Genomic DNA, 23,285 nt, shown 5'->3' on the forward strand with positions numbered 1-23,285 from the left:
CAACTTTCTATGGTCAGTTTTTTTTTTTTTTCTGTTGGCTCAGTTTCAAGCCCATTTTTTGACTTTTAACTCCATGCTAAATTGGTGCTTGCTTTCTAAGTTGTTTTGGGCTGAAAAATGGTTTCATTTTATCTTTCTGAGAGTTCTGATGCTCTAGAATTTGTTTAGAATCCTTATTTAAAGGTATTTAGAGGAGTTTGGGAAAGAACTCAGTTAAATTCCTGCCTTTACTCCACCATTTTGGCTCCACCCTTTTTGGCAGTCTATTTAACTGCAAATTATAGTCCTGGAGTTGAAAGGACTGGAGTTATCATTTCCTTCAGTGTTACAGGTAAGTGACAGAATTTAAACACAGACCCCCTGATTCTAAGTTTTTTTTTTTTTTTTAAACTTAAAGCAGGAAAAAATTATAAATAAAATAATACTTTGGCTCATTCTTATCCGATTATGAGATTCTGTTAAATCTTACCTGAAGTAGAGGAATAAACTATCTTCCAATCATTCTTAACCTAGAATCTTAACTTCTGGGGGATGTATTGGGGGGGAGGTGGAGTGGGAGTGGGGGTGTTTCATGAATTTGAATTAGAAAACAATTGAATTTTAATTTTCCTTAACCAAAAACTGAAGTTTAGCATTTCTTCAATTATGGATCTTGGCAATAGACCACAGTTTTATTAGGCCTCATCAAACTGCCAAAATATGTTCAGAACTCCTGTACTAGAAAGACCTACCCTGTGAGCTGCACTTATTTGCAATTATTTTTTACAAGTTACATTTGCAGTAGGCATGTTGCTATCAAGTGGTGACTTGTACTCCAAGAAGCATTGGGCTTGAAGTTAGGAAGTCCTGAGTTCAAATCAAGCCTCAGATACTTAGTAGCTGACAGACTCTGAGTAAGTCACTTAGCTTCCAAAAAGTTAAGCATAACTTCTGTATAAATCCTAGCTATGACCATTAGGGCATATGCACCAGCATTGGATAGATCTAAGTTTCATATAAACAAATCTCAGTGAATAGAGACTCAAAGAATGTTAGATTCCCAGGAGTTCTCATTACTTATGTTATAAAAGGGTAAGAACTAATTTGAACCTTGAGCATAGGATCATGACAGGCCAGTTTCGTAGATTATGTTCCAGGTATGTTCCTGGACTGTGAGGAGCTTGATGTGACTTGCTAATTATTGTGGCATAACATGGATAATGCTGGGCTTTTAGTCAGAGATCTGACTTTGAATGTTACCTTTGACATGTAATGATTGGTTAAATGACCATGGGAATTATTATTAATGTTTTTGAGCCTCATTTTCTTCAATTATTAAAATATGATAACCTGAATCCAAATTATGGCTCTTCCACTTAGCATCTAAGGGATCATACATAATATCTTTTGTTGGAATCTTTACAAACTGCTAACTCATTAGAGTTGATAGATTATTGATCTGATCTTATAAGAAGATGTTTTGGATCAGAACCTGAAACAAGGTACTAAGTAGAACTAATTGATACAATGCTTGTGTTTACACCTTTACTCATTGGAATTCACAAGTATGGGAAATTCACAAAGTTAACTGTGTAACTTTGTGAATTCACACCTCCCCTGAAGCTCTTAGGGCCAGAGAGCACTCTGGGAGAAAATCCATAATCCCTTCTCTCAGAAGAGTCCTATATAAACCCAGTCAAGAGAGTTCAGCTGAATTTGAGGCTGAAGATATAGAGCACTCTGGGAGAGCCAGAAGCCCTCTCTCAGAGGCAAGACAGATTCAACTTGGTGCTGGATTCAGAGGCTGAAGAAAGCAGAGGCAGAAGCAAAGGACAAAGTTGCAAGAGCTGCAAGAGAGATCCATTCCATTTTCCACTTGGCTGGCTGGACTGAAGGACTAACCTTTGGATTTGGAGACATTCGGAGGGAGCTCTTGGAACCAAGCAGAGAGATAGGCTTCTAAGCTAACCGGGCTATATTGGAGACAATAAAAGATCTGAACTTTTATCACCTGGCTCTATTTTGGGTGATTATTATTTTTAACTGAAACTAAGGCTGCCTCCAAGAAAACCTCCCCGAGAAACCTGCTCTCTCTCCCAGAGAGAGAACCATTATTACATTATTTTAAAGAAGAAAAAAGAACACCAAAATCTTTGGTCTTTGATTTCTCCTGTAAGATGAGGGGGTTAAATTAGATGACTTCTTAGAACTCTTCCAGATATAAATCTAGGATTCAATTAAATTCCACAAGTTTTTTTTTTTTTAATTGAGCACTTATAATGTTTCAAGCATTTTGCTAAATATTAAGTATTCAAAGGCAAAAATGAAATTTTTCCTGCCCTCAAAGAGCTTATGTCCTCTTGAAGAAAACCATGGTTATATAGATAAATATATCTGACTGTATTAGAGTAAATGCAAAGGCATTTTTATGGTATGATGTGTATGGGGGAAAGGCAATTGCTAACAACTTGGGAGATCAGGATAGGCTATAATCTGTTTGGAAAATGGGGTTAAGAATATTCCTGGGAACTAACTCATAGAGTTGTTGTGAGGATCAAATGAGTGATATATATATATATATATATATATAAAATATCTATCTATCTATTCAAATTTTAAAATATGATGTCATTGTTAATGGTTATTATTAACATGCAAACCAGCCTTAAGTATAAAAATCATCTCCAGGAATATATACAGAATCTGTATTCCCAAAATGGAAAAAATATCAGCAGGGCAATGTATCCATGAACATGCATGTGAATGTGCATGTGGGGGCGGGTGGGTGTGTGGGTGAGAGAGTGTGTCCAAGCACATACATGAATGCACACATATGTATAGAAAATGAAAAGAACTCAGGGACCCATAATAAACATAATACTAGATAACATTTATATAGCCTTTTGAAATATTCAAAGTTCTTTACAAATATCATCTCCTTTTATCCTAGTGACAACCTATTATTATTATTCTCTTACAGTTGAGGAACCTGAGGCAGGTGGAATTAAATGATTTGTTTGGGGTCATAGAGCTAGTAAGTATCTGAGGTCAGATCTGAATTTAGGTGTTTCTGACTTAAGGTCCAAGACTCTACCCAGTGTACCAACCAGCAGTGAGAATCATCACTGTCATGTTAGTTCATTACATTGTGAACTCCTTGAGGCCAGGGACTGTTCTGACCCCGTTTCTCCAATGCTTAGCAGAGCATCTAATATGTAATAGGTGCATAAGAAATGTTTATTGACTAATTGCTGCTAGAGTCCTTTTTTCTTTTCTTTATTTAGAATCGTAAGTTAGTCTAAACATCAATGCTATGAATGTTCATTGCTCCTATCTGCTTAACATCCTGACATATAATCACTACTACTATAATGGAAGTACTAATGATATCCTTCTGTGTCCTTGCCAGTGTATCTACTCCCCACCTCCTTCCCTCATTCTGTTCTTTTGCTTTGTTGCTTTCCATATTTTGTTAATGTCACTCTTGTGGAGAATCAGATTATTTAAGCTATATACAGCCAAAAACATGGTTTCTTTGAAAAGTGCTCCTCTGCTTAGTTGTATTTTCACTAGGGAAGAAAGATTTCCTAGTGAATTCTTTTTGGATTTAAAGCTGATTAATGGAGAAGAAAACAAATGGGACTCAAATAAAACATGTAAGATTCATTTTGTTTTTCTTTATGATTGCCCCATAAAAATGATCACAGCATAGATGTGGATTTTGGCCCATAGAGTCCCTTAGCAGCATATTGAAAATACAGTATGTGGTATCCATGTGGACTTTTTATTATTTTATCTGCAGGTTGATCAGTGCAATATTTAATGTTCCATTCAATCCCACAAGGGGATCATTATATCCCTCTGGTTTTAGTTCCTTATTTTTGTTGCATTTTGCTAAGCAGTCCTTCCCAGGATAATAGATCGAGAGCCTTGGAAGATACCTCAAAGGTCAGCTGGTCGAACTACCTCACTTTATAGATGGGAGAGGTGAGTCCTAGCAAGGTTACTATGACTTGGCTGAGGTCATTCAGGTAAGTAAGTAAGTGGCAGAGCAGCTGAATTTTTTTTTTTCCCCACTCCACTGACTCTGACAGTCTCCTTCACTCTTTTAGCAAAGATAGTCAGGTGTTCCAGGACAGGATCATTTGAGTTAGGAGGGGTGTAATCAGGTTGCCATGTCACTTATGATCTTGATTCTCCTCTTATTGTCATCTTCAAGCTCAATAAAGCTTTTCAACTGCCCTTCAGTTCCCTTAAGGTGAAAACCTGCAAAAGCCAGCAGGAAAAGGAAGACTTGCCCTTTTCTCCTCCTGCCCCCCTTCCTGCTCCTAAGACATAAAGACTTAGAACAATCTAACAAAAGGACCTCTCACAACTATTATATCCTTTTTCATCAGGTGAGAAAAAATAATAAAAGCTCTTATCAGTCAACTTGATCTAGAGAGAGGAAGAATAAAAGCAGCCTTTGAAACAACTTAATAAGGAAAGATGGACTTGGTGGGAACATTTTAAACATAGCTTACATTCTATTCTTAACCTTTAAGGACACAGTTATTCCCCTTCTATCATTTACTGCCAGCTTTTCATTGCAGGTTCTGATTGGTTTTTAGTAAGTACTACAATCTTCCAGGAATGTACTGAAGACAAACTGCTTAACTCTGGGATGATGCTCCTTAGCTGATTAGGAATGTGTTAGGAAAATAGGAATCCAGAGTAGAAAATAGATCTTGGAAAAAATGTAGTTTTTATACAAGAGATTTCCTTGCCCACAAATACTACCATTGCAATAAACAGGGATTTTGGATCTATGTTATAATTGTGAGTTAATTAATTAGAAATCTTTCTTGCTTTGAGACAGTAATGATTTGTTGGCTTCTTAAACATTGAGAAATACTTGCTTCCTTTTCTTTTCTCTCCTCTCATGTCTTCATGTTTGTTAGAATTCAGGTAAATCTCCTTACAATTCCCTACCTGAACCTGATCCTATAATCCCAGAAAGATAAAAGCTGAATTCTTTCTATCTACCAAGTTTATTCTTTCTTTCCATGAGCTAAGGCTGCAAATCCAAATGCAAAGCATGAATAAACATAAACTAGAAGGGATTAGATGGTACTATTTAGCTAATCACAGTTTACACAACCCCCATCTTGCTTTGTCTGAAAGACTTCCATAGAAATCCAGCAAATGTAATTTGAAAATGAAATAGTAGGATTTTCTACACTTTGGATGGGGAATGGGTGAGAAATAGCCACTCACCTTCACAGACCTTTTCTTCCTGCACACTATGGGATTAATGTCTAGTGTGAAGAAATCTCTAGTCTTAGCACTTCTGATTATTGTCACAAGGAAAAGGAGAATTTCAGTATTTTCCCTTCAATTCTTGGCCAGCACAGAATCTAAGAACCTTGACATGTGTGATTAAAACTGCTAAGAAAAGAGTCGCTTCATTTGGTAATTTACAAGTTTATGTTCTCAGAAATGGGCAAATAGAACAATGCTCTTAGAATGGAGACTAAATTGCAATTTACTGTAATGACAAACAAATAATATTCTTCTCTTCAAAAGTCCAAGGAGTTTTTATTGAATTCATTGAAGTGTTTTGTATGCTGACTGGGATGAAAATGAGGTAGAAAGTGTCATTATTATAGAATAATTATTAAATTAAATTTATCCTTTAAATAAAATGGGCATAAAATCAAGAGAGGACTTAACAAGGGAGTGTTTCCAAGATGTTTTAGCAAGTGTGATGTAATCAGCACCTGTTTCATCGTGGAACCACCATGGAAGAAAGGTTTGTCCCTATAATGAGGTCATGATCATTCTACTTTAATTCTGACTTGAAAGGATGGAAGTTTTAGGAGTTTTCTTGCAATTTACTGGTTTACAGATATGCAGGCTTACTTCTGAAGATTTACATTTTGTTCCATAATGATTCTCCACATAGAGATTTCATTTGTTTTGGTCAAAGACCAGATCCACACCCAAATGTGCATATTGCTGATTCTCTCAAATTAGAACAAAATTTGAGAATGCTTTCTTAGTCCAAATATGTTGGATTCTCCTGCTCTCTTGCTGTCAGTCTCCATAGCTAGTGTTATAGTTCATAGAGCTTAGTTTATTATGGAACAGAACTTAACTGCAGTGAAAACAGTGGCTGTCATGGATGACTGCTATTATGGGAAGCTAATCTGAAGTAGACTAACAAGAAACTAGATCTTGGATGGGGGAGAGGAGGAAGAAAATCAGAATGTATGGCCTAAAATACCGTGTTTCTCAATTTTGAATTTACCTTCTCATGTAGTATACCTGTCTATCCATAGGGAAACCCAGCTGGAAGATTTTTTAAGAGGCAAAAATTGCAAGGAAAAAATGTTAAATTTCAGCATTTGAGGTTTACCACCTAGTCATGCATGAAATGCTAAGGGAAACACATTGGTAATAATAGGTTTGAGTTTTTAGATTTCCATCCTAAAAGAAAAAAAAAACCCTTACAAACAAGAACTGACTATCGGTCTTGCTTTTTTTTCAACAAAAAATATTAATTTGTTGATTTTCTCAACTAGTTATAGTTGACTCGAGTTAGCAACAGATTCCAGATAATGACCACTCATGTATTTACTTAAAAAAGAAGTAGGAAGTTTATAGAGAGAAGTTCACAGAGATTAAATTAAAATATTGTTTCATCAACTGTAGTTTAGATTAAAATGAAAACTCAATTAAAATCCTAAAGCAGATTTCTTGTCCTCATTATATTCCATGAAAAATATTGACTTCAATAGTTGCTAATGCATTGGTCCATATTTCATTTTGTTTTTTTTTAAGCATTAAATAAATGTTTATTGAATACATAATATTAAAGTCTTTTAGCCTTGACGTATTTGCCAAACTTTAGTCTTATGTTTCCATTTATTTTTATTCTCCTTCTATAATTATTCCAATTTTTTTTCACCAAAAGCAGTTCTCCCCCATGACTTATTTCCATTTCTGTTATTATCTCCAAATGAGATATCTGTGAAGCACTTGCCACATAGTGCTGAGGAACATGGTAGTATATATATAAATATATATAAATTTTCATATCTCTTCTTTACTTCCTTTACATCTTGGTTCAAACATATGAAGTCATCTTTCTTTTCTCTTATTCCTTCCCTCTTTCCTGCCTCCCCTATTTTACCAATCAATAAATTTTGTCTTTTTTTTCCTGACATTTGCTGTTTCCTTAACATCCCATTTCAACCACTGCAGTTATAACCCTTATTGTTTCAGCCCATTCTTAGCAATATACTTGAATTATCCAATGTACTTTAATTATTGACATTGCCAATTAATGATAATCATTATCCATGCTACCCTTTAGCAAGATATAGTGCCCTTCCTTATCTCTTTTAATTAGATCAATTTTTGCTTTAGCTTGATCTGAGATCAGGATGGCTACCCCTGCTTTTTTGACTTCACCTGAAGCATAGTAGATTTTGCTCCAACCTTTTACCTTTAACCTGCATGTATCTCCCTGCTTCAGGTGTGTTTCCTGTAAACAACATATTGTAGGATTCTGGCTTTTAATCCATTCTGCTAACCGCTTCCTCTTTATGGGGGAGTTTACCCCGTTCACATTTATGGTTAGAATCACCAATTCTGTATTACTTGCCATCTTGTTAACCCCGGTTTATGCTTTTCTCCCTTCTTTCCCCTTTCCCCCCTTCCCAATATTAAGCTTGTGAGCACCACTTGCTTCTCACAGCTCTCCCTTTTTAGTATCCCTCCCCCCGCCTTAAAGTTCCTCCCCCTATCTTACCCCTTTCCCTCCCAGTTTCCGTATTCCCTTCGGCTTAGCTTATTCCTTCCCTTTTCACTTTTCCCTTCTCACTTTTCAATGAGGTGTGAGAAGCTTCACCATAGATTGAATATGTCTTAAGATTTTTCACTTAAAGCCAATTCTGAAGGCAGTAAGATACTCACTATATTCATCCCCCTCCATTCTTTCTCTCAGATATAATAGGTTTCCTATGCCTCTTCATGAGATGTACTACCCCCACTTTACCCTTTTTCTGGTACAATGTCCTTTCCACATCAATTTCTAGAACAAGGTATACATGTATTCTTTATACATCTATATAGTCAAAATATAGTTCCCAAGATTAATCTTTACCTTTTTAGATTTCTCTTGAGTTCTATATTTGTAGATCAAACTTTTTGTTAAGTTCTGGCTTTTTCATCAGAAATAGATGAAATTCACTTACTTCGTTGAATGTCCATCTTCTTCCCTGGAAAAAGATGCTCATTCTCGCTGGGTAAGTTATTTTTGGTTGCATACCAAGTTCCTTAGCCTTTCGGACATATTCCATTTTGTAACAGCTATGTCAAACCATACAAATTGATGTTCTTTTGTGATGTGGTTACAACCAAAGCCACCCCAAGAGGTCTAGGGGGCTTTTTTGGGTAGCCAAGATGTATTTAATGGCCAGTATACCAAGGAACTAATTGAAGAACTAAAAAAAGAATCCTTACTGTCACTAAAAGAACATTGCTGTTACTAGCACTTTTAAGTTCCTATAATGAACTAGGTATTCAGTGAGGTAGTAGGGACACAAAACCAAAAACGAAACATTCCCTTCCTTCAATAAGCTTACATAATGTTAGGGAGATGCCTCTTTCTCTCTCTTTTTCACTTTCTCTCTCTTTTTTTCTCTCTCTCTCTCACCCACACACCCACCCACCCACATATGCATATTCACATGTATGTTCATGGATACATATATATCTATATGAGAGAAATGATTATTTTTCTGTTATACTAGCCAATTATTAAATTAGATTGGTTTTTCCTTTCTTTTTCTTTCTTCAGGGACCAGCCCTTGAAGGATATTCAATCAGTCTCTGAAGAATACTCCTAATAGAAGAGATTGTTCATATTCTTTGGGTACATGCTCTGCAATCTTGGGCAGGATCATACCCAGTTAGAACACATTACAAAAAGAATCTGACCTAAGTGACTTCTTACCCTTAAGAAGCAAGCCTATGGTTCTTGCAATTCCCTCTTAGAGTCTAGGGGAACCCAGTTTATGAAGGAGAAAACCAATCAGAGTAACCTGGATATAGATGGATTCCTTTTGTTCAGATTTTTGGAAATGACTAAGTCTTTTTTATCAACTCACAAAGAAGCTGAAGGCTTTTAGCTTACTTACTTAGTAATATGTTCACCTCTTCATTAATTGTTCACCAAGATTTATTTTTCACCTATCAGGAACTTCTCCTTTTCCAAAAGTATTTAAGCATTTACGGACCTCCTTGATTTTGTCTTTGTGTATATATACTGTCTCTTGGGCTTTTCATCCATCATCAATATCTATATCTATATATATCTTCACACATATAGATATATGAGTACATAATACATACATATAAACAAATATAGATATCTAGATGCCTATAATAGATAGATAGATGTAGAAATCTCGATAGATAGATATACAAAAGAAGTAACAAGGTAATATTTTGAGAGGAACTAGTAATAGGAAGGAAAGTCAGGAAATATCTCATTTAAGCTGGATTGGAACAAAATTAGGGATTCTAAGAGACTGAAGAGAGGAAGAAATGCATTCAGGTCTGGAAACAACCTCTGCAAAGGTAGACTGAAAATACAATGCTGTATTTAGGAAAGTAAGCTGGAAGGAAGGAAGGAAGGAAGGAAGGAAGGTAGTATATTTATTAACTCTTATTAGGTGTCTTAATATGCTAAATACTGGGGACACAAATATCATTTAAAAAATCAGTCCCTCATTTCAAAGAGTTCTAATGAAGAAAGATAGCATATAAATGGAAACTACAAAAGCTGGAAGTTGGGGGGGGCAGTGGTTGGGAGAGTTGAGCTGGAGTTGAAAATACCATTTTGAGGGTATGGTTGTGGAGGAAGTTGCTTAAGAAGAGAATGGAAACTAGTTTGGACCCCTTCACAAAATGATGGCCCTAAGAGAAACCCAACTATAAGAGAAGAGTCTTATGGAAAGACCTTCCTTGTTGAGAAGGCTGCAGGGATGCAAGGATCTTCTAGTGTGAGGAGGTTCCAGGAACTGAGGGAAATCCAAGAAAAGAAAGATGCTGAAGTTTTCTTGAAGAGTCAGGAATAGAGGTAGGAGTAGAAGAAAGGGGAAAAGAAACCAATATGGCTGTACCATAAAGTATATGGACTATAGTAATATTTAAAGTCTGGAAAACTAGGATGAAGCCAGATTGTGAGAGGCTTTAAATGCCAAACAGAAGCATTTGAATTTTATCCAAAATTAACAGGGAACTAGTAGAGTTTATTTAGCAAGTTTATTAGTCATACCTCTGCTTTTGAAATAAACATTTTGGCATCTGTGTAGAAGATGGATTGTAGAAGTGAAAGATTTGAGTAATCACTTTTTTTTTCCTCAGAAAAAATATAAGGCATTTTACATTTCAATATAAAATGAACATTTTAGTGATAGAATATGGATTATCTTGCATACTAATTTCTCTTAATAATTTCTTTGCCTTACACAGAGCACTCTATTATTATTAAACTGGAAAAAAAAACATTTCAATGGTGTCTTTTCAGAGAGTTATCTTCATATTTCTGTGGACAATTTTTATTCCTATCCTAAGACCTCACATTGGACTGTGTTTATACTTTTCTTGGAACTCAATATATTTTATTATTTCTTAACATTAGAGCTGTACCCATATAGAATGGTCATTCACAAGATACCATGAAATTTCCCACTCCACAAGTCTTTGAATGGAGACTGGATAGTTCTACTTGTCAAAAATGCTATAGAATGAGTTCATTTTTTGGGTAATGATTAGTTAGGTAAATTCCCTTTCCAACTCTATGTCTGTGCTAACTTGACATAGGTGTTTGATTTGTGTCTTGAGTAAATTCTGGATGGATAGAGAATCTTTATTGTTTCCATGCTTTCTATTATGTTTAGGTTCTGGGGATAGAAAAATGGAAATTAAAATAGTTTCTGCACTGATGAGTCTTATAATGGGAGGGAGGGAGGAGGAATAATGGGAACCAGATAATGATGATAAAAGGAAGAATATAAGGACCAAATTTCAAAGAATGCTTTTCAAACCTTTCAGCTGTATGTATGTCCTTTATGCCAGAAGAATTATTTCATAATGAGTAGGGAATTGACTTCAGAGTCAGGATGACCTGAGTCTAATTATTATCTCTGAATTGTATTAACAATGTGAATATGGATCTTGGTAGGTTACTTAAGCAGCTCACCGATACTATAAAGTGCAGAGAAGGTACCAATTTGTATTGGTAGAAAAAGGCCCTTCTACTAGTGAAATCATAACTCTAATAAAATATCTAGCTGTTCATTTTTCCCTTTCTCTTTTGTTTATATATTATCTTTTGCTTGGTATTTCTCATTAGAATGTGAACTACTTGAGGAGAGGTCCTAGATTTTTGCCTTTCTTTGCATTTTCAGTGCTTAACACAGTGTAAGCACGTAATTAAAAATGTACACATAATGATGTTCCTGTTACTTTTCTTTCCTTCAAAACTAATCCTGTTCTATATTTCTATTAATTAATTTACATAATCAATAAACAATGAAAAAAAACTTACCACTATATGTATCTTCACCCTATTTCAAATGTCCCTCTCTTATTTTCTGCCCTCTGTCCAATGTGCATTTTCCCCAGTCATCTCCACTCTAATCTTTCTTCCTATCAGAGACAAATTTCTTATCTCTCCAAATATGTTCTCTTTCTTTAAGTGGCTTAGTGAAAAGAATTATGGACCTGGACTTAGGAAGACAATTAAAGTACTTTATTATTCATACTTATTAATTATGTGACCCTGGATAAGTAACTTAATTTCTTTGTGTTCCAGTTTTCTCATTTGTAAAGTGGGGAAAATTATTTCATCTACTTTCCTGAGTTGTTGTGAGGATAAAATGAGATAATATTTTGTTTTCTATTTTTATTTTTTACAATATTTCCATTTGTGTGTATAAGAAAGACACATTTGTTTAATGTACATGTAAAATAGTTTTCAGCATTCATTTTCGTAAGACTGTGTTCCAAATTTTTCTCCCTTCTTCTATGTCTAACCTCTCTCCTCCCCAAGACAGCAAGCAATCTGATATAGGTTAAATATGAGCTATCCTTTTAAACATATTTCCATATTTGTTATATTGTACAAAAACAGTAAGATCAAAAGGGAAAAACACAAGAAAAAGATAAACGAACAAAAATAGGTGAAATTACTATGCTTTGATCCATAGTCATTCTACATTGTTCTCTCTGGATTTGGATGGAATTTTTCATCCCAAATCTATAGAAATTGCCTTGAATCACCAGATTGTTGAGAAGAACCAAGTTTATCACAGTTGATCATCACATAATCTTGTTGTTATTGTGTTAAATGTTGAGATAGTATTCATAAAGTGCTTTGAAAACCATAAGGTATTATATAAATATTATTTTAATTATTATTAATTTTTCAGCAACTTGCTACATCTTTACAATGAAATTTAGTTTTTACATTTCATTTAATTCAACAAAAGCCAAGAAACAGTTAAAAATTCCCGATTATTCAGGCTACAGTATTAGGCACTGAGCACAGAAAGATAGTTGCTAATTGAAATATTCTAGACTCAAGAGTTTGCTCTCTAATAGGATCCATATGATTTATACACAAACAATTTTGATGCCATGTAGAATGTGTTAAGCACAAAGGAGACAAAGGGCTTTAAGACAATTAATGAAGTAGTGATTGGCTCAATATGAATCAGCAGTGAGATGTTACAGCCATAAAAACTAATGTATGATAGTTGTTTTGTACACTGCTCTGTTCAAACCGTACCTCTGGAATACTGCTCAGCTTTCTACTTTCAGCTTTATTTTCTTATTGTCTTGAGTTCTTGTCCTCCTTATCTTTGTACCCTTCGAAATCTCAGCCTTAAACAACTCCCACTACTTGCTGTCTTCATTCAGACATATGTGCTGTTAAATAAAGCTAAAGAAAATCATGAAATCATGCCAACTGAGTCCATTTAGAATTTATGTTGCATAACCTCATTGGAACCTTTCCTGCTATAATACAATCCTTTTATACTTCCCCATCTCACTCTCCACCATGGCTTTTTCAAACCTTTTCAATCAATCCTCTACAAACTACTCATGATTCTCCCTTCTCTTTTGTCTTTTTAGTTGAGAATCTTGCCTCAAAATTGTAATTGTTTACTAAGAGTTTCTTTTTTTTCCTTTTCTCCCCATCTGACATCGCCCCAATGCCATGTACCAGTATCTCTTCCTTCACTCCTGTCTCATATGAAGAGGTAGACCTCTTTCTTCTCAGAGTGTTCCCCCTTCTAAACTTCCCAGTTATGGTTGAATATACCACCTTGCTCCAAGTCATCCAGGTTTGCATCTTGTCGGATTCTACTTCTTACTATCTCTCATCTCATGTATTCGATATATTGTCAAACCCCATTGATCATATTTAAAAAAAAATCTCTTGTATATGCCTCCTTCTCTGCTCTGATATTGCTACTGTTCTGGTGCAGACCTGCATCATCTCAAACCTGGACTATTTCAGTAGTCTACTTGCCTATCACATCTCTACCTATTCTAGTCCCTTTTCCACGCCATTGTCAAAGTGATCTTCTAAAGTTCAGTACTGATCGTATCACTTTCCACCCCTACTTAGTGACTTCCAGTACCTCCTTATCATTTGTTTCTAAGATCAAATACAAAAATCTTCTATTTGTTATTCAGAGAGCTCTATAATCTTCTCTCTTCCTCTCTTTTTAAAATTTAAATTTCTCTCTCCCTACCTCTTCTCATATTCTGTGATTTGGGGACAATAATTTCCTTGCTGTTCCTGGAATAAGAAATTTACCCATCTATGGACATTTTCACTGATTGTTTCCCATCCTTGGAATTCTTTCTCTCCTCCTCTCTGCATTTTGTACAGGGATCCTTTCCTTATTCCCTTTAATTCTATTGCCTTCCTTCTGTTAATTATTTCTGAAAAATTTGTATATAGTTTTCATGTTGTCTTCCCCATTAGACTGTGAACTTGAGAATGGGAGCTCTTTTTGTGTCCTACTGCTTAGTAGTGCCTAGCACTAAGCAGAAACTTGACTGACTGATAGATAAGTCAATAAGAATAGAAAAGGGTTTTAAGTCTATGTTATGTTAGGAATGGCTGATAGAACTGGGAATTTTTCACCAAGAAAGGTGATTTGTGGAATTGTGTCAAGTGGAAGAAGACTAGAATTTTTATATTTGAATCCAGAGGACAAAATCAGGAACAGTGACTAGAAGTTACAATTTAGTGAAAAGTGAAGTGAAAATTTAAGTCTGATGTCAGAGAATAGGCTCTCCCTTACTATGAGACTTTGAGAATGGGCTGGTCAATTATTTTTCTGATATGATATATTGTTAATTACCTTTTAGAAACTAGTTAAATTAGGGGCATCTAAGTGGTACTGTGAAAAGAGTCCTGGAGTTGGGAGGATTTGAGTTCACTGCCAACCTCAGACACTTACTAGCTTGTATGACCCTGGGTAAGTCACTTAATTCTAGGCAAAAAAAGAAGAGGAAAAGAATTGCTTAGATTAGATAACTAATGAGTTTCCTCCTAATTCTAAAATTCTGTGATTCTGTGAAATGAATTTGGTCCACATAAAATTGTGTCTCCAATGACCTTTCTCAAGTATCTTGTTCTATGAACTACTGAAGAACAAGTGGGGCACTGAGTATGAATTAAAAGACTTCTTAAATCTATTTTATATACCAGTTTTACTTGTGGTAAGAATGGTAGTTTATGAAATAATAAAGATCCATCTTCTCAGTTTTATACTCCTACCTAGGTTCCTGACTCAGAATCAGGAAGACCCACCTAGATTTGGATCCTGTTTCATATTTATATTTTCTTAGACCATGGAAAAGTTAGATAATCTCTATGTACTTCAATCTACTTCTTTTAATTATTTGTTAAATTCTAGACCGCTTACAATCTGTATCACAGAACCTTTCTGTTTTCTCATATTGTATTTCTATTTTATATTTCTAATATGAGTAATTTTCAATAAAATAGTCCGTTTATTCAGCTTTGTAAACTGTTCCAGAATAATTAGATTCTTAGAATTCAATTTATCATAAAGGATTTATCATATTTGCCAATGACATGACCTCTAGTACTACCCATCTGTACCAACTGTGACTCTTGGCGTAGCTAAGAGACGAGGAAATACCAAGTCCTGTGGAAAGCCAACAAAGAGAAAAAGAGAATCAAAGTATATCAAATTTATCTGATGTCAGATTTTCATGAGGTCTTGATTTCCTTTAGGTCTATGCCAGTTTATTTAGTTTGATCTGTGCACACATGTTAGGATTTACTTTTGTCTTGCATATTTTAAGCCAAGAGGCAGTTCTGTGAAGTTCTACTTCTGATACATATTGGCTTTGTGATAATAGGCAAGCTACGTAGCAGCTAAATAATTGAGGCAACTCTGTGAGAGAAGTGGCAGAGTAATTACTCACCTGTATTGAAATATGGAATTTCCTCTGTTTTTTATCCCTAGATTATTCTGGACTTTACTTAATAGATCTCAGTTTCTTCAAGTCAAAGAGTCTTTTGGGCATAATTCCAAATTCCTTTCCACAATGCTTGAACTAGTTTACAGCACCCACTGACAATACATTAGTGGTCACTCTCCTCTAGCATTTGTCATTCTCCATATTTGTTATTTTAGTAAATCTGATTGGTATGCAGTGGTAACTCAGAGTTATTTTAATTTACATTTCTCTCTAAGTGATGTAGAGAAGTTTTTCCATGAATCTATTGATAATTTGGATTTTTTCTCTAAAAACTTTCTATTCATATCCTTTATTTGAACATTAATCAATTAGTTAATGCAACTTATCATTGTAATTTTGAATCAGTTTGTTACGTATCTTATGTAAATGGGACTATTATTACAGAAATTTGCTGCAGAGATTATTCCTCTAATTTTGACTCTCTTTAAAATTTTATTTATTAAACATTTTTGGTAAGGCAATCAGGATTAAGTGACTTAAACCATTCACTATTAGCTCATTGAAAATTTGTACAGATTCAGAATGAATGAATTGATGGTTCCCTTGTTTTGGCTATTCCACTACTGGCTTATCCTGCATACGTTCATGCCCTCAATACTAATTCAGAGATCCAATAGATTTTTCTAGTGTACTTCTTGTTCTTATATTCTATTTCAGTACCCTTTCCATCCCTGAATGCTGGAATGCTCTCTGTAGCCAATACCAGTGTGAGTTCCTGGGAAGCTCTCACCCCAGTATTTGTAGACATCTTTATATGACTCCTTTCGCTACTCTGGGCTTGTTGAATGACTCACTATGACTCTCTTTGTCTTTTCTCATCAGAATTTGGTCTGGCACATAGTGGAGGAGGTGTCCTGGGTGAGATGCTTCCTTTTATTCCTGCCTCTATCCCATGAATGGTTTATGTTATTATATTTTCTCCATCTCTTCAATCTATATACTGAGACTAACTCCTCTAAGTTGAGCATACAGATTGCAACATTAGAGAGTAAGGTTTTATTAAAAGAAAGAAAGCAAGCAAAATAAATCTTCTAGAAATGAATAACTATCATTCTCAAAGATGTATATAAATACTCAGAATAATTTATAGTTCTGAGTATGAAGACTTCTCTGGTAGAAACCCTTCTTCACAAATTTTCTTTTGAAACACTGTTTCAGAGGGGGCTCTTTGGTTGCCTCCTGTTTCTCAATGTAGTGGAAGAGAAAAGTACAGATTGCCTTTCTCTCTATCCTTCTCTATCTCTGTCTCTCTGTTTCTTTCTATCTATCTGTTTTTGCTTCTCCCTCCTTTCTACTAAATCTCATGGCTTTGCAGACATTAGTCCTCCAGTTTCTTGGGTGTCATCAAAGAATCTTCTTTAGCGTCTTCCAATCTTTCAGTATATTCCTCCCGTTCATTCTTTTGTCTTTTGGTTGCCATTTGGTTGTCTTTTTGTTTTCTCCCCATAATTGCTTCCCTTAACTTAATCAGTTTCTCTTTTGTCAGCCTATAACTACACATATGCTTTGGGGATAGACACACTGTATTTTATCCAGAGATTACACAAAAGATGGGACAAAAGAAAGTAATGGGTAAATATTCTAACGCTTACTCTATATACTCTATATACATATAGAGTTTTATGAATTATGTGAACTCTTTGGAATCCAGTCCTTTCTGTTCTCTTGGTATCAAACTATCTTTTTGATCAATCTTTGGATTTAGTTCAATTCTGGTATTGACCTCTCATTTTTGATTTGAACATGGTCTTCTGCTTATATCAGATTACTAACATTACATTTCTAGGAAATGTTAGTGCTTCTCTTGGCACAAAGAATTATATACTTCTAAAACATCTGGGCATAGAGACTTTTTAGTCACAGACTTTAGCTTTCAGGAAACCTTCCAATCTAAAGTGTTTTGATCAGCACAATGGTAAACCTTTACCTCCAGTCTATAGTCAATTTCATTGCTAGCATTCTCCTCTAATGGCCTGGGACAGTACCGTTGATTTACTTTACATCATATATACATATTTACATCATATATACATAGCTGTCTTCAGATGCCAGGGAAAATATCACTGGCATAATGTTTTCACTACCCTAAGAGGCTAGAAGATTGTACATTTTGAAATATTCTTATCATACTTATATCAGAGGTCTCCCTTTGGGAGAAACATTACAAAGTCAAGCATACTTTTGGGGAATTCTCAATTGTCTAGTTCACTGATACCTAAATAATCTACGATCTTTGTAATTGACATCACCAAGTATGTCATTATCAACTCCCCATCCCTCTCACAAGCTTAAAGAATATAGGTTTGACAATGAAGACAAAAATGGCTCATCTTTGAACGCATAGAAATAATAATACTAGCTGGAGAAACCTCTTCCCAAAGTCCTTATAAGTTCAGCCACTTGAATACCTTCTCTGGAGAATTTTGTATGGCATTTTCCCATCATATCCTTTGCATCATTACTTTGTAGTTCTCCTCAGCTCCCTGTGAATGAAGACCAATATCTTTGTGACTCTTAAACTTTAAGAATTTATCTCAATTCATTCTTTATATGGAATTCTTATGTCCCTCTCCCAACATTTTTGCCATCTTGTCTTGTCTCATCAATGGTGATTGTAGATCATTTTTCAGATACAAAAATTATTTTTTTTCTGAATAGCAATTTGATGATCTATTCTTATCTTCTTGATCTTATCCAGCTCTAACTCTGTGCCAAAAAAGCTTATTTTGGGGTTTTACACTTGTTACAGATCTAGTACTCTCCTGCATCCAGGAAAGAGAATTTCACGAAAACCTAGGGAGAAGAGGTTATAAAGGATCAAAGAATAATTGTCAGTGTTAAACACTACAGAGTAGTCAAGGTGGAAGATTGAGAAAAACCAATGGATTTGGTAATTAAAAGATTATTGGCAACTTTGGGGAGAGAAGTTTTGAGTGAATGATGAGGTTGGAGGTCAAATTGTAGAAGTAAGAAGAGTGTGAGAAAATGTGGAAGCACCTATTTTTAGGGAGCCTACTCAAGGAACTAAGCCACAAAAGTCCAGAGTGATATGGGGCAATAATTGGTGGGGATGGGTGGATAAAGTGAGGATTTTTGAGGACAGAGAATACATGGGCAATTTATAGACTGTAAAGGAAAAAACTAGTAGACAGGGAGAGATTGAAGACAAATGAGAGAGTGCAGATGATAGAGAAAGCAATCTGCTAGAGAAGACAAAAGAAAACAATTATATTGAAGTATATATTTAGGGGCAGTTAGGTGGTAAAGTGGGGCAGGTAGGTGGCATAGTGGATAGAGTACCAGCCCTGAAGTCAGGAGGATCTGAGTTCAAATCTGGTCTTAGATACTAACCACTTCCTAGCTGTGTGACCCTGGGCAAGTCACTTAACCCCAATTGCTTCAGCAAAAATAAAAAAAAATTAAAAACTCAAAAATTTCATGCTTCTTAGCTTCTAAACTCCTTCAATGACTGAAGCATCATTTAAATCTGAGTTCCCCCAGAAAAATACATAGACAATATAGCATAGCTATTTTGACTTTCAATTATCATGAAAAACTTTTTTTTCACGAGTAGTAGCAAAGAAAAAGTTTAAATATAGTTTGTTCTAGATGGAAAGTGGTTATGGGGTTTTCTTTGGCTGTTTCCCTTTCCCCCCCAGTCAATACATGCATCTTCATTACCTTCAGCCTCTTCAACTATATTCACTTTTACTTGGACTTCCTTTGAAACTTCTCCAGAAGCTGTCACAGATGTAGAATGCATCAGCTCAGATGCTCCTGAATAAAGGTGTGAGAGAACTCGTGAAGCCCCCTTCTGTGAACCACATGCTCTGCCAATTTGCCAACTGATTTGTGGCCAGATTTTAATTCTCTGAATTTCTATCATGGAGCTCTGCTATTCTTACTATAGAAGAGAAAAGAGAAAGTCCATAGAATGGTGGGAATTATATTCTTCTTCCTCATGACTAACAAAAACTGTTAAGATGCACGAAGTATTGTTTTGTGACAGGATTGGAAGTGAATAAAGGTGTGTGTGTGTGTGTGTGTGTGTGTGTGTGTGTGCTTCTTTCTTAATAGCTTTTGATTGTAGTAGCCAATTACACCCTAATTTGACAGACTGGCAAAGGGCCCAAAACTTAATTATAGCTGCCAAATTTTAGTGCTTTGGTCACACACAGAAGGGAGATGTGACCCTTTGTTTTTACCTGAAAAATTTTTAGTGTCTTTGAATGCCACTTATATGGTAATACAGTATACCATATAGTTACAGATTTAGCACCAATTAAAATATGTACACCATGGGAATTAGGGATTTAGTTAATGTCATATAAATCTGACAATTTAGAATTACTTGTTGGCTGTGAGACTTTTATCAATTGGCTCTTATAAAGAGAAGTGACAGGCTTTTTGGATAACCAGCTGAATTTGTCAAAACTTGGTGTAATACCATTTTATTCAGGGCTTTGTTTCTTATACTGCTTATTAATTTCTGAGTGGGATGGAATTGAAAAGGTTTGGACAAAAGAAAAATTGAAAGAATAGTCATTAAATTTCACTTAAGCATTTCATATGGAATTATATTTTAACATTTGAGAACACAGACTGAATGTATAAGTATAAAATTTTTATAAGATTTTAAGACTCTATATAATGGTTCTATGAAATTAGGTAACATTATTAAGTATTAGTATCCTGATTTGTCAGATGAAGAAATTAAGACTCAGAGAAGGAAAGTGCAGTGTTCCAGATAAGTTCATAATATCATCATTAATGATTAAATAACTATTATTATATTATATAATATTATAGTAATATAATTTATTATGACATTATATTATAATAATATATTAATATATTACATATAATAAGTATTAAATCATTATTAAACAACTTCTATGTACAGACATTATATTAAGCATTGGAAATTTAAAAAAATGACAAAATGGTCCTTTTTTTCAATGAGCTCAATGAAGACAATATAAAAATGACTATATACAAACAAGTTATTTATAGGTTAAATTGGAAATTATAAATAGAGGAAAGATTCTAGAATTAAGAGGCATAAGAAAAGGTTTCCTGTACAAGATGAAAATTTAGCTAGAACTCTAAGAAAGCCAGGAGTCAAAGAAGAAGGAGAGAGTACTATACCTTCAAGGAAGCTGAAACATGAAAAAGTCAGTGAAAATGCCTGGAATCTGGAGATGGAGTTTGGAAATGAATTAAAGAACAGCAAAGAGACCAGTGTCACTGGAATTAAGACTATGTAGAGGACAATAAGGAGTGAGAAGACTGAAAAGGCAAGAGAGGGTCAAGGTTGTGAAGAGGTCAATAATATTAATTTTGCATAGATATTAAAGTTAGGATATATTTCTAGACTGATATTGGCAAAATGAGACACGATTTTTCTAAATAACTATGATTTTTTTGAGGGAGTGCAAGTGGGCATATGGTGATATTGTATAGCAAAGTACCCCCTGTACATTTCTTTAATTGGCAACCTAATTTGATCTTTATAACTGTGAATCCAATTATGCCCAAGGCAATCAGTATTTTCTAAATAAATTTTTAAAAAACTTTATATTTCGGGAAACTACTATTCTTTTTCTTCTAAGAAATGAGGTTTAAAATGAAGCTATGTGCTGTATAAGAGCTTTACTTCTTTTCTGGTCTTAATCTCATCCTGAAATGTATGTAGGAAGGAAGCATTGAATACCAACAAATATTAGGAACTTGCAGAAGATAGATAATGGAGGATAGCCATTTTTCTCTTCCTCTTTCCTTCTTTCTCCTCCTCCCCTTACTTAGGCAACTAAGAGTACAGAAGATACAGTATTGGGCCTCTGGTCTAGAAAACCTAAATTATTTTCTGTGAGCATGAGGGAGTAGAGATTCTCCTGGGTAAGGATCTGGAGGATGGTGAGAAAAATTCTCCTTAGATTACATCATCTTCCTAGCTATATGACCTTAGGAAGACTTTTCTTTGCCTCAGTTCCTCAATTATAAAATTGCAGTAATAATTACATCAACCTCTTAGGATTATTGTCAGTAGTAGATGAAAAATTGGGAAAAGAAGAGAGCAATGCAACAAAAAATAATTGTCAGGTTGGTAAAAGATACATAAAACCTCCCTGAAGAAAATTAAAAATTAGAATTAATTAAGTGGAAGCTAATTACTTCATGAAACATTAAGAAAATAAAGTCAAAGGACAGGAAAAATACAAGAAAATGTGAATATCTCATTGAAAAACAACTGACTTAGAAAATAGTCAGGTATTGGACTACCTGAGCACCAGGATCAAAAAAAAAATAACCTAGACACATTATTTCCAGAAATTATACAGGAAAATCATCCAGATATCATAGAACCAGAGGGCAAAGTAGAAACTGAGAATATTCATTGATATCTCCTGAAAGAGATCCCCAAAATAAAAAAATTTTGACAAGATGAGATACTAACCCATTGTTGGTGGATTATAGAGTATGAAGATGGGGATTAAAGAGTAAACAAATTGTACAAATAGAGGAAGGACTATGAAAAACTTTGCAGTCATGTAGTTTTGGCAATATAGAAAGATTTAATAATAATAGGTAGCATTTATATAGTTCTTAAAGATTTGCAAGGTACTTTTATTATCTTATTTAATCCTCAAAGTAACCCTGTTCATGATTTTGACATAAAAAGTGATATTACAAGCAAATTAAAACAAAGGGCAGTCTACCTCTCAGATCTGTGGAGAAAGAAGGAATTTGTGGCCAAAGAAGAACTAGAGTACATTATGGAATGTAGAATGGATAATTTTGATTATATTAAATTAAAAAGTTTTTGTACAAACAAATTCAATGCAGACAAGAGTAGAAGGGAAGCAGTAAACTGGGAAAAAATTTTGCATCCAAGGGTTCTGATAAAGGCCTCATTTCTAAAATATACAGAATATTGGCTTAACTTTATGAGGTACAAAACATTTTCCAATTGATAAAGGGTCAAAAGATATGAACTGACAATTTTCAGATGAAATTAAAACCACAGTCAGAGAAATACAAATTAAGACAACTCTTGGGTACTCACTCACTACACATCTCTCAGATTGGCTAAAATGACAGGAAAAGATAATGATGATTGTTGGAGGGAATGTGGGAAAACTGGGACGCTAATACACTGTTGATGGAGTTGTGAATTGATCTAACCATTCTGGAGAGCAATATGGAACTATGCCCAAAGGCTGATTAAAGTGCACCTAATCTTTGATACAGTAGTGTCTCTGTATCCCAAAGATATCATAAAAAAAGCAACACCCACATGTGCAAAAATGTTTGTAGCAGACCTTTTTGTATTGGCAAGGAACTAGAAACTTAGTAGAGGCCCATCAGTTAGAGAACGGTTGAATCCTGAATATGAATTCTGAATACAGAACAGTAATATTCCATAATATTCACATAATTATAGTATATGGATATTATGGAATATTACTGTTCTCTAAGAAAGATCACAGGATGATTTCAGAAAGGCCTGGAGAGACTTACATGAACTGATGCTGAGTGAAGTGAATAGAACCAAGAAAACATTGTAACAACAAGATTATGTGATGTAGTTCTGATGGACAGGGCTCTTTTCAACAATAAGGTGATTCAAATCAATTCTAATGGTCTTGTGATAGAGAAAGCAATCTGCACCCAGAGAGAGTTCTGTGGGGACTGAATGTGGATCACAACATAGTATT

The sequence above is a fragment of the Antechinus flavipes genome, chromosome 4 (genome assembly GCF_016432865.1).
Source record: "Antechinus flavipes isolate AdamAnt ecotype Samford, QLD, Australia chromosome 4, AdamAnt_v2, whole genome shotgun sequence".
In the NCBI taxonomy this organism is placed as follows: domain Eukaryota; kingdom Metazoa; phylum Chordata; class Mammalia; order Dasyuromorphia; family Dasyuridae; genus Antechinus; species Antechinus flavipes.